Source organism: Halichoeres trimaculatus, unplaced genomic scaffold, assembly GCF_033239565.1.
Source record: "Halichoeres trimaculatus isolate MK-OKI-2021-1 unplaced genomic scaffold, fHalTri1.1 fHalTri1_scaffold_4, whole genome shotgun sequence".
Lineage (NCBI taxonomy): Eukaryota > Metazoa > Chordata > Actinopteri > Labriformes > Labridae > Halichoeres > Halichoeres trimaculatus.
The window spans coordinates 8,544,473-8,558,123 of NW_027437182.1; positions in this window are offsets into that span (position 1 = coordinate 8,544,473).

Consider the following 13,651-nt stretch of genomic DNA (forward strand, 5'->3'; position numbering starts at 1 on the left):
GGGTGGCAGAATCCTATGGAGGTTGGACCCTGGAGCCCTCTGATGTGTTCTGCTGGTTCCTTCTTTCTCATCCTCCTACAAACCTCCTCTACTGTTTTCTCACATTGAAATGAAAGCTTCACATTTACGGGACCTGAGCAAATTCAGAATTTGCTCCTGGCCCTTATCTCACACATTCAGAATAACCTCTCTCTTCTAAGGGGACCGGCTTCTATTATGTAAAGAGATCCAGAAGAAGTCAGCAATCATTCTGACCACAAAAAAAGTTTGACCCGTGGATGAATTTCTGAGGCCAGTGTTAGCGTCCAGAGCCTGTGCCCACGCAGATATTGAAAATCAGTTTTGTTTGAAAGTTTCGTTTCGAGGCTTGCTGTGACTTTGTGAGGAATTTACAGAGATTTAAGGCTATAAATCCTTGTAGAAAGAAGTCACTTTACACCAAACAGAAGGTAATTTTGTAAGATTTTTTTTGTAAGAATCCACAGGGTTCCCAGCAGGAGAGACTAATGCTGTACCTGTTAGTGTCGGATTGATAGTTATTACATAAGTTACATGATATCCTGCTGTTGGGCTTATCTGATGGAGCTGCAAGCCAACACATTACCAAGAACAGTGGTGTCCTTATCAATATTCACTCTGCATCTCACACCACTACCAAACAGATGGCTTTGCTGTTCTTTCTGCATAAACCCACAAGAAATTGTTACAACTCTTGAATACAAAACACGACGTAGGCTCCAATAATGGAGTGTCACTCTGCATAATGTCCACATTTCTGATGGATTTGAGCTCATAATGGATTCTTAATTAATGCTTGTAGGTTTATGAAAGGCACCAGTGCCTGCACAGATGATAAGGCTCTGAAACCACCCTGCACTCACACTTTTTTTTTGCGGGGGGAATCAGTGGACTCAAACGTGATGATGATGGCGATGATGATAACAGCTCTATTTAGATTCCTGTGTGTCTGTGCAGCCACTAGCCTGCCACACATCCATCTGTGGTGTTCTAATATCTCCAACGTGGGCTGAGAGCATCATTTGTCTTAAGTGTCAAAGGCACTTGACATTACGGGCCCTCCAGCTCGCATCTCAAAGAGAGGTTGACAGGGATCTGCCAGGCGATTTGAAGCCAGCTGAGACAGGCCTGATCTGTCACAAGTCTCGTCTTTGTGCACTTTTTAAGTTATCCACCGCAATGACTTTGGAGAAACTTGAGCCGAGCAAACCTTTACTGTATGAAAGATGCCAGGCTGCAGCATGCTTGAGTGAGCAGATTATTCACTGATTACTGCTGCATGATGAGCTTTAGCCAATTTAGCAATTTGTCCAACGCTAGTAAGTAGTTCTGATGGGTGAGAAGCACTTGCATTGATTGTGTAAGAAATCTCTTCTTTAAAGGTCCTTTATAAATCTAAAACGATATCACTCTACAACTTAAAGGTCAAAATAGCAATTTTAAAGCTTATTTAACTAAAGAACCACCTGAAAAAGGCCACCATCTCTTGATTCCACATGCCAGAATCCTTTTCAAAAAGCAGACATTAAGGGAGATGGCAGAAAGATATGTTTTATCCTTTCACACTTATCTGGAACAGGCACATCATAGCTTGATTTTCACAGGTTAGAACTGCACAAGTGCTCCTTTTTTCACTTATTGGCTTCATGTTCGAACCAAGCTCTACAAGATGCCCTGCTGCTGTGTCAGATAAATGTGTCAGCAGTGATTTGTTCCTGCCAGGTACCCATAACGTCACCACTCTGTCACATCTACTCTCTCTGATCAAGAAGCAATTTCAGCAAATACATCTAAAAGACCTTTTTGATTTAGTTTTTGACATTTTTGCCAACATGTCTGACATGCAATATATGCAAATTAAACCACACTGATAAGCATCTTCTTTGGTTAAATTGGTTGAGACCTTTTCTCTTGCATTTAACAGCCTGTGTGCCTAATTTGGATTGTGAAAATAGCTTTAATATTTTCCTGATAAGGGCATGCCTACTGAGATGTCACTATTCCAGCTGAGCCACTGCCCCATCCATTCAATTTTAATCTAGAATATCATGCATACTTTTTCAGGGGGACTGCAACCTCTCTGCAGCATGTTGCATGCACACATAAAGCACCTCATCATTGTCATCTCCAATAAGATTTAAATGATGGATGATTTCGTATCCAAGGCCAAATAGGAACACTGAGTTCTCTCACCCAGTCCGCCAAGTTTTTGGCTCCCTGCTCTGCCAGGAGGCTGGGGAAATTTTGCGTCAATATATGCTGCTCATATTTTCTTCACTGAATATTGAATGAGGAGAAAGTAAGTTGTAGGTCATCTGAGGGACAGGCTTGAGGATATTGTGCCAGTGATGGAGTGCAAGTTCCACAAAGTGCAGTTCAATGATCAGCCACTTGAGGCTGGCTCTAAAAGTTGAGTCCAGCGCCATAATAAAACAAAAACAAAACCTCCTAGTGGGATTCAACATGTTCAATGTGTCTGTGTTAATAATACTGTAGCCTAAACACATTAAGTGTCATGGAACTTCTGACTGACGCGAGGACTTCACAAGCTGTCAGGTTTTCAGAGATGCAACGATGCACAGAGCAGATCAAGCAGGACAGGGTCTAAAAGCACATTAACCCTTTTGTTATGTTCTGGAAAGTTGAGGAAGATATGTGTCGGGAAAAAAAAAAAAAAAAAAACTATGCTCAGGTTTCTCCTCATTTGTCAAATGGACACACACACACACACACACACACACACACACACACATACGCATATGGATGCAACCAAGCACTCGCACACTCCTTTGGTTCCCAGGGAACCTTTGCCGAGTACAGTCTTTCCCACAGAAACAAACTGCTGGCAGTTCTTACAGGCAGTTGCAACAAAGTTTTAATATTTGTTCGATTATGTTTGAATATAATTTATTTTTCCCATAGTTTTTGTAATGGTAATTCGAGATTCTTGCTCCGCCATTCTTTGTGTGGCAGCATCTCAGCAGGTTAATACACCATAAGCGAGGCTCTCGATCACCAAACTGATGACAAAGGAGGCCAGGAAACAGGTTAAAGGAGGCAGTGTCAGAACCAAAAGACAACGCAGACCTGTCATTTATGTATAACCCAAATCCAATCATCACAGTTGATGAGTCTCTCCTGCAGCATTTGGACCTGGTTTACAAATAAGTATTGGGCACTCCACCCACTTGTCTAAATCTCTCTGAACAGCCAGTTTGTCCTGTTGATGACTGCCACAGAAAACTTTTTTTGGTATCAGGAAAAATAACATCTGATAGACTATGATATTGTTCTTGTTATTTGTCCTTCAAAGTATCAATACATTAATTGGGAATACTGTAATTTTTTAAGTGTATTTAGCATAGGCGTTATATTATGTGACTGTTAAAAAATATCAAACATTTTCAAAGGAAATACCCTTGGTAACTTTGGTCTGAAGTAGTTCGTGATGAACCGTACAATGTTTTTCATCTGATAATTGCCTATAGTCAAAACAAAACAAACAATGTTTGGTAGAACTTGAAATTCATGTGTATAAGCTCAGATCAATGAGAATTACAGGCCATAAATAACAAACATAAATTCAAAATTTGTAATGACCACAAGACCTTCAGTTGACGAAAAACATTCTAATACAAAAAGTTATAGTAGTTGTACATTTACAGTTTTCATCATGAGCCCTAATAGACTGCTCAAAACAACTGGTGACTTTTAAATTATGATACACTGTGTCAACAACAGATCATATTTAACTTTAGTACAACAATAAACTAACGTTGGCATGGGAAGCATGGGAACTCCTGTGACTTGAGACTCCAGCCATCCAGTGGTCCAGTTATCTGCAGAATTGAACACTCAGTCAGCTAACTTGATGGATGATAAAGCATGTACTTAAAATGCTGTGGATCGGAGATAGGATGGTGTGACACAATCTAGTGTGGCTCTGGTGTAAGAGAAGAGTTGCAGGGTTTGGGGATAGGGTACATAGACCCAGGCAAAAGACATAACAAGCTACGAGTGATTTGACTGGCTATGGAAGCGTGGTAGTATTTCTGAACTAACATTATCCTAACTTTATTTGATGAGTCAGAGACTTTCTCTGTGGTTTCTTTTCTTCCTCTCTGGTTTTAGTCATATGTTATTTTTTTTTTGTGACGGCCCTTGCACAAAAGTCAGTACTCCTGCCTTTATCCTCAGTGATGAAGGCAGACAGTCCTGATTGTTTCAAATTAACTGCTTTGTGCTGTTTTCCTGTTTCCTGCTCTTATCTGGAGACAGTTAAGAGTTTCTTACTTTTCAAAAGCTTTTTAAACTCCCTTAGTTTGACAATAAATGTCTTTGGTCAGCAACCACTTCAATTAGAGTCATATTCTAAGGCAAACAAAACAACTAACCAGCTCATTAGCAAGACAATAAACTAGACATAGGTAGGCGATGTGTGCCAGCCCTTCTCTACCACAGACTCCCATTGTTGTCTAATTATGGACTCTTCTGAGCCAAAATGCCAAACTCAAGGCTTTATAAAAGCATTTAACAAGCTAATGAGTGACATCATAGAGCTATTACTCATGTAAGGCAAAACATCCACTAATTTGGACAGTGGAGGATCAGGTTAAAAAGAAAACTCTTGCTTCCAGGAGGGTCCTGTGTGCAGTCCCTGCTCTCTGGCTCTGGGTGTGTTCACCCTGAGAGGTTGAAAAATGAACGGCACCAAAGCAGATCTGAAGAACTGTTGCCAAGCAGCTGCACTGTGAAATTGATTTTAATTGAAATTGATTATTCAATCTGGGACACATGGGTCATTAATTTCTAATCTCTCCCTTCAATCAATAATATATCCCTCTCGCCAAAGCACCTCTTAGAGCATTTAACTCTTGTTTATGAATAAAAATGATTACAATGATAGCATTCCTTAATTAAAGCTGAGGCTTCCTGCCTCATCATTATTTTGGACTTGGTTTCATGCCTCTGTCAGAGACAGAAAAGTCATTAAGCTGAAAGACGGAGTGAGTAGGCGAAGGGGAACTCCTTGTTTGAACATATTTTCATGCTTTTTCTTTTCAATGCCTTTGATTTGTTTTGATGTCAGAGAGGAATGTGTTATCTGCCTGTATTTCTCTCAGCACACATCTGGCTGTGTTCCATCTGTATTGAGTTTTGGGGGGAAGACAAAACAAGTCCATGAGATGATATATAGAAGGCTGTAGGGTAATTTAACACACTGTTTGGCAGGCATATGGAGGTCTGGGCACTCCGTTTGATCAGTTTGTTGGTCTATGATAGAATTTTGAGCGAAACAGTTTACAAACAGTTAATTATGAGTGTCTTTAATTGGTTTTTACTATGTTTTGAGATTGTATTGCACCCACTTTATCTTTGTACCTTCAAAAATGACACCAGACAGTATGTGTCTCACTTCTGTTTTACATGCCAGTTACATGCCAGTTACATGACCACCACGAGCAAGCAGCTGTAAAAGTGCTCAAATTAAAAATGGTACATTCCATTGTTTTATCTCTAAAAGTTCTATTTTTGCATTACATGTGGAACACATGAATGAACATATTGTTTTGTGCTTCCAAAAATCAGGCAAGCGGATGTATTTTACTACATGCACTTCTGTCTGTCAGCAACACTCCCTAAAATGAAGCAGCTATTCTGAAGGTACTTGTGTGAAAACACAGCAAAAACAGGTTGGGGGAAAATGAGCAATAAACTAGGACACCGACAGTTATTTGTTTCTAAAACACTTGTACAAAAAACCTTGTTTCGTATATAAAAGCAATCAATTGTTGTGTTCTTGTAAATGATACACAAAGTTCAACATCAGCTCAGCTTGTTTCAAAAAGTGTGTAAGGACAGACCTGACTTGTACTTCTTGCAAGATTTGTTTAATAAAAGTACAACACATGATATGGCAAGTTATTAACCTAATCTTATTATCTTTGATTCAATCAGTGAGTGAATAATTATTTCTTTAACAAGTTTAGAGAAAATGAGATATGCGTTAAGTCTTGAGGGATTAGATCGGATTGCTTTGTATTCAGGCACTCACAGGGCCTGAGGCTCAGAGCTGTTTAGGATACACCTCAGAGTTTGGACATAGGTGGTGAATGAAGGATGCATGCAGGAGGTGGACACAGATTTGGGTGAAGGAGGGTTGCAACAATTAGACTTAAAAGATGAACTGTGTGTATCAACAGAGGTTGAGTTTAAAATATATATATATAAAAAAAAAGGAAGGCCTGGTGCAACAGATGAGAAAAGCAGTTCTTTTCTGTGTACTGAATCAGTAGGATCAGTTCAGTAAAAGTGATTCGTTCAGAAGATTCATTCACTGAATTGCTCAGTACTGCTGTGAATCCGAGTTTTGTAAGCTGTAAAATGGCTGAACGTTTAGTTCTGTTTGTGAACGTACTGAGAACTCAGTAGTATAAAGTTACATTTTGCAAACTGAAAGCTGCTAAAAGAACCACATTTATTTTCATAGACCATTCTGTTCAGTGCACAAGTCACTCACTGACTGTTTGACCAAGAGAAAGAGGGACTCAGAGGCAGAGCTCCCTTTCAGTATGTTCAGTGAATGACAGCCAGTGAATAATTGTGTCAGTGCTCCCGTTTAGTTCATTTAGTGAATGACTGATTGACTGAACGCGCAAGACTGCAAGTCACCAGCCTCAGTCACACACACTGTACTGACTAAAAAAAGGATTTAATTGAGACTGTCTTTTGTGGATGTTAAATTGTTCAGCTTAATAAAAGTAAGTTGTATGTATGAGCCATTCCCAAACTGACAGCCGCCATCAATGCAAAAATAAATAAATAAATAAATAAATGAAAAATAACATATATTTTTGCAACACCCACAGTAAAATGAAGTATAAGCTACTTCTTAAATTTTGGAGACAATATAGGGAGATATAGGGGTGAGCTTGAGCGACACATAATCCCCACCAACTCTGTTCTGTTGGTTCAGTCAGGACGTATCACTGACATGAAAGAGAGAAGGAGGGTGGGCTTTGGTGACTCTTACGGTCTAGACAGACAGACACAAGATGGGAAGTAAGAGAGGGTAATTGAAGTTGAGAAATAAATAACTTTTCGGTAAGTGATTCAGTTCAGTTCGTTCTTCCAGATGACTTATTTGTTTTGAACAGATTTTTCACCAGCAACACATTACTACTGGTCAAGAGAGATGAAGAGAGACACTTGCAGGACAGAGCAAGTCTTCCTGTTTGAACTCATGAAAAGTTCTTAGACTAAAACTGGTGTTTTTAAGTGCTAAAAGGGGTCTCTCAGACAGCTTTCCTAAAAAGTACTTATTCTCATGATAAAATAACAGTAGCGAGCTTCACCTTTGGAATGATTTGTTAGTGTTGAAGACATGTAAGAGTAAAAAATGATGATTGTAGCCTTTTCGTTTGGTGTGTGGATTGCATTATGACATGCAGACAAAGTTGTCTGAACTCCAAAAACAAACAAAAACAGATGCTTTAAGTTTGAATGCTGGCTTTTTTCTTGTTTTCTGACTCTGCTTCCTGTGTTTTCAAGAAGGAGGAATTGTCTGCACAAACCCTGCTGACTGTAATAGTATGGAATTGGGACACCCAAATTTATGACAATACTACTTCATTTTTCATTAATGTAATTTCATCACCTGCTACTCGTTTGAATGCACACACCTCGCAACCAACCTCTTCCATGTGTAGAGGAAATTAACAGGGCTTCTTCAGTCTGAGTCCTTCGCCACAATACAGCCTGATTGGGCGTTGATTATGTTTGTTGGTTCAACTTTAATTATCCTGGCTGTTTGGTACCCATCCTCTGCCTCTGATTGCTGATGCACATCACCATGAGGTTGTGAGGAGCAGCATCCTGTGCACGTCAACAGCGACATTTCAAGTGCCGCTGAGGCTCCTAATGATCATTTCCGAGCTCTCCGGGCTGCTTGGGATTTGATTTGGAGTGTGTGTGTCATTAAAAAGGGGGGCTTTTTCAACACATACACACAAGTAGCGCTTCCTCATGTGAGAATCATCATTCTGGAAGATGTTAGGACCTGTTCGTCCCTGAAGTGATTGAATTATCTGTTTTCTATCTCTGAAGTATCTTATCATTTCTGCAAACATAAACAGATATTTAAGAACAAGAAGTTTTCTTTCGATCCACCATATACACATTTATATGATTTATTGCATCCAGGGCATTGAATAAGCTCTCAACAGACAGTATTAACTTCTATCAAGATCCAAATGTAAGGGAAACAAAACAGTCGGATCAGTATGGATACTGATGTAATGGCTATCATACAGCATAAAGATTTGTGATGACGGTAAAGATGAAGCTGATACAATCCCTTAATCATCTTATTTGATCTTGTAATATGTTATTGATTCCCACACTCCTTCAATTAAACTAGTGTCAGATTATGAGTAAGAGAGCCCAGAGATATGTCGGAAAAAACGTATTCCATAAAGATGGGATCCAAGTGTGGTTATAACTTGGATAAACTACTGAGAGTGCTGGAAAGTTTGCACCAGGGGCATTCATCCCCCTCCTGTCTGCACTCTTGGCCCCAACATTGGATAAAAACTGAAATCTTATCAAGTGTTTTCATTTTAAGTACATATTGTCTAATTATACTTGATATGAGCCACATTCAACTTGTCAGTTCAGAATAAAATGTCTGGTTTCAAGTCATTCAAGGAAAAAAAAATGAGAAAAATCTGCCAATGGAGCAAGGAAAATTTGTCTGAAAATTTGCTTGAAACTAGAATAATGTCTTAATACAAGTAACCTCTCTCTTGTTCCATTGGCGAATTAACTTTAGTTATTGCTAGCAATTGAGACCTCATTTTTGTCTTTAAAGACAATTTTCTGGACTGTTCAGATGATTGTGACTCATATTAAGTCTAAAAAGACATTTCTACAGAAAAATAAGACAAAATTACTTGGTAAGATTTTAGTTTTTTTTAGTGAATGCTGTTACAGAGCATCTATATAAGCGGGTTCCATGTGTGTTGGTGTCAATTTCTTGCACACGAACACTTACGTTTTGTGATTGCACTCAAGCATGACTTTCCTGGAAAATGAAGAGAGAAAGGCTGCTTATATGCTAACATGTGTTCCATGAAAACAATACTTCCATCCCATTCATTAGTCCGTTATTATCTTTAGATTCATGATGTCCACACAGCTGTCATTTTCCTGTTACTTCACGCTCATAGTGGGACACTAAAATGGTACAATGTCAAAGTGAATGGCTCTAGATTTATGTGAGAAACAGCCACCGATCGATCACTCAGCTTTGCAGCAGGGTCGCATCTCACCCTGCCTATTAATCAGCTACCAACTAATAAACAAGCTGACACTAAATGTTGATCTAAATATGATTTTATTGATTTGTAACTATCAATACAAACAGATGGAAAAATAAGTTTCAATGATTTGTAGTGTTTCTATTTCGATGGTGATAACAGTCTTATCAGCCTGTGTATGGCTTTAATTGACAGTAAACCTCACATCTTTGTTCGGGGTGAAGTCTTTACATTACTGTTACAGCTCTTAAGTGCAGAAAATGACAGCAGCATTCATACAGAGTCTTTCCTTGTAGCATTTTCTTTTCACTGAACTATTCCTGAAGTCATAAACAGATGACATTGATGTACTAAAACTCCTTTCTGCAGATTGATGTCATGTGTTTGATGTGTGTGATCAAGCTATTTAAGTCGTGTAGAAAAGGCCCTGTTGGCATGGGAGGGGCTTTGCCTGGCTTGAGTGGGTGTTGTGTTGTCAGGGTATATATGAATGTGCAGAGCTCGTCGAGGAGGGTTGGATGTGTGTGAATTCTTGTGTCAGTAAATTAATGAGCTCCTTTCCTTTGCGCTAAAAGTGTTTGGGATCTTTTTTGTGTTAAAGTTAAGTTAAAGTTATAAAAAGAGTATGTCATTTTGAAATTGTATTCATCCTTTTATCCTTAGTTAACCACGTCTGTAAATACCCTTGAACTCTGTTCATGTATCTAGAAAATAAAAGGTACAAAACCCAGAAAGATCTTGCTACTCTTTTACCTTAAGGGAACAACTGGGTGATTAACTGGGAACATTTAACCAATTCACTCCCAGTTGGTATTGACCATAACAGACCAGGATACAGTCAGGATCCCATAAAAATGTCAGATCAGGTTTGAGCTGTGGGTAGCAAAACAAACCACTTGCTGCATTGCAGAGGAGTAGCATTGTGTCCCTTTGCACCATAAATAATCCAAAACACCTGAATTTTGATTTTATTTTGCTCAAAAAAGGTCTAAAAGTCATACATGTGTATGTCTGTACTGAGCAATTTGATCACTTTCATGTTAAATTCATCTTGTCCTTACAGCCTGCATCTTTTTACTAAAGATTATCAATGTTGGATGAGTGGTTAGAGGGCTGGATTACAAAACTCACCTTTTCAAGGATGTTCTGAGTGAAAATCTCTGCTATTGTACCACACTGTTTATCATGATAATCATTCGGTGTATGAATTCATTAAAACATGCTTGTTTTTTTGTTTTTTTTTGTGTTAATGTTTAGTGGTAATGTTGAGTTTAATTCATCTTGGCAATCACAAACATTATTGGGTGATTTAACCAGGTAGTAAATCTTATTATGGGTTCTGTGGGTGACATTATCTGTCCAGTCTTTTAAAATTACGGACAACAATTTGATGGGGGGGTGCACAGTGCTGAAGCCTCACAACAAGAAGTTCACCAGTTCGATTCCCAGCTTGGCCAATGGGAGTTTGCATGTTCATACCCGGCTCATGTTTGTGAGCCAAGTACTCTGGCTCATCAGGTTAATTGGTCACTCTAAATTGTCCGTAGGTGTGAGTGTGTGCGTGATAGGTTGTCTGTTTGTGTCAGCCCTGTGACTGACTGATGACCAGTCCAGGGTGTACCACGCCCCCGCCCAATGACAGCTGGGATGCATGCCCATGTTTCGGTATCAGATGATAATGGCTTGAAATGAAATATTGGCCAACACATTAAATTCCGCCGATACAATAAATCAATAAAATAGTGTGCTGAAGCTGAATGTTTTTTTGTTTTTGTTTTTTTGCACTTTTTGTGATTTTGTTTACACAGTTCACACTGAGTAGTCCCATATTTGGTTCCTGTTTGAAGTTAAACTTAAGCAGCAGTCTGTAAGGTACATGTAGCTGACTAATTTAGGCACATTTACCATTTACCAAAGTAAACAATTTTATTCAATTTGGGTTTAACTGCTGTACAGTTGCACTTCTCACATGATCCCTGTGAACAGAGGTCATGTTTACTGACTGTCAATTATGAAATTGGTCAAATTTGCTATGAATTTTTTAAGTTTTTTTTTTTTTTTTTTTTTTTCAGGAAGAGCATCATCCAGGTTTCAAGTGGGATTTATCTTTTGTATTGTTTTTTTAAACAAAAAAAAGTTCATAAATAAATATACAGTTTAAAGTATGTAGTTTTCTTATTTTACACAAGAAATGTATATTACATAACAAATGTGATAAGAGTATGCACCATAATACAACATGCTACTTCCAGTACAGAAGAGAGTTGATAATGTCTGTAATTATGTGCACAGAAAAAAATTTTGGTATCTGTATCGATATCGACTATATGAGTTGTTAGATATCGGCAAAAAGTTCAAAATTGTGCATGCCTACAGTTTGACCCTATCCTGTTTACTTCATCATTGTACAGTTCTCTTTCAATTTACCTATGGCCAAGTCCCTCCCTCAACCATGTGTGTATAACCATTACTATACACTTGGACATTCTCTACTCTATGTACAACTGATGATGGGAAATGACTCTTTCTCATTTGCACAACTAATAATTTAAACTTCTCTCACTGTTATTCTTGCCAAAGCAGTGGTTAAAAGGTTGGATTAACAAAGGAAAGAGCATCATAGATAAACCAACCTGTGGGTGTAACTGCAGTATGAAATATACCTTCCAGCAGTTTGAGAAATGATTAGCCGTTTAATTTTCATCAAACTCTTTTCACAGCTGATTTCTCCTTTTACACAAAGTTTTTCGTCAGTGCTCTTATCCATTTATTCCCCATTCAAGAAATATTATATAATGAGCACAATTTATATCACAGCATTCAATCTTAATACCATCATTTAAAGGAAAGTCTAGTGCTCAATGAGCATTCAGTAGGTAAGTAATGCTTTATTTAGGCACCACTGCTCTGTAAGGCTGCAGTTATCCTGAAAAGAAATGGCTCTGTTTTCACACTCCATTCCCCTAACAGACAGACAGACGGACAGACAGACAGACTCAGATATCGACTGTGGAGCAGCACATTGGTAAAAATGTGACACAAATCCAAATAATTCATAAATGACCTTGTCTAGTGCCGGTGCCTCAATCCTCTGATGAGTACATGTCACAGCAAAGGATTGTCTAATAAGTGATGCATTGGAAAGCCTGGCCAGAGGATCCCTAAAGCAATTCTTTTGTAATTGATGTTGCAGCATAAAATGGCTCTCAGTGGGCCCGGCTGATTAGGTTGGTTTTTTTGTTTCTGTCTAGCCGCTTGCCTCTCGCAAACAGTCACTCACCAGGTGGAATGACAGTTTCACATCCAATTATCCCATTAAGCTGGCGAGCATTCTTGTGTGTTCTCCTGTCGTGTGCCTCTCGTCTCATCTCTAAGTGCATGTTTGCAGACCAGAAGGGTCTGCATATTAAAATTAAAGTCTGCTGAGCAACAGCGATAACGACAAACTCAAGCTGCTGGAGTTTATATCTGAGTTTTGATACAATGTTTAATTTATGGAAAATAATAAGCTGGAATAAAATATGTTTCCTCTTTCCTCTTCTGTGTTTTATTTTCTGTATTCACTGCCGCATGGACTCTGGGGACTCAATGCAAATGTCCTTGTGTTCCACTTGCTCCTCGAACTTACAGAGTTCATCAAGTCTAATCAGATCCCAGCTCCCCCTCTTCTTCCAGACACAGGGAGCAGAAATAAATCTGTTTGTGCAAGCGACCTGATAATTTTCAGCACAGTTCACTTCAGTTAGACATACTGTATAAGCACAACAGCAAAAAATCAAACACCTGCATTATAAATACAGTATAGTTATTAGATGACTTATCCATGTTTCTAGCTGAGGCAGGCTTTTGAAAAATCAGGAAAAAGCGTATTTTTGATCACTTATGCGGAAAATGTGTCCGTATGTTTGAGTCATATATGGTTCAACACTGTAACACACGGCACTTGAAGGCAGATCTTGATAGCTGAGGTGGAAGCCAAAGTTTCTAGTAAGTCTCTACACTGTTTTACTGATGGTGTTTTACTGTCCTCTTCATTCCTTGTGACAAAGACCTGTGGGCCTGTGTCCACTAACACAAGTTATTTTGTTGCGCTACAACAGGAATTTTAATGCATGGTGTTGGATTGTGAAAGTTGTTTTGGTCAGTTCTTGAGTTTGGGTGAGACGGCTAACTTTTTAAATATGGATAATCCTTAAAAGAGGTATTGGCAAAGCTGACAGCCTAAGTCCCAAAGTGATGATGAGTCATGCATTTTTACAAAAATAAATAAATAAATTTATATATATATATATATATATATATATATATATATATAT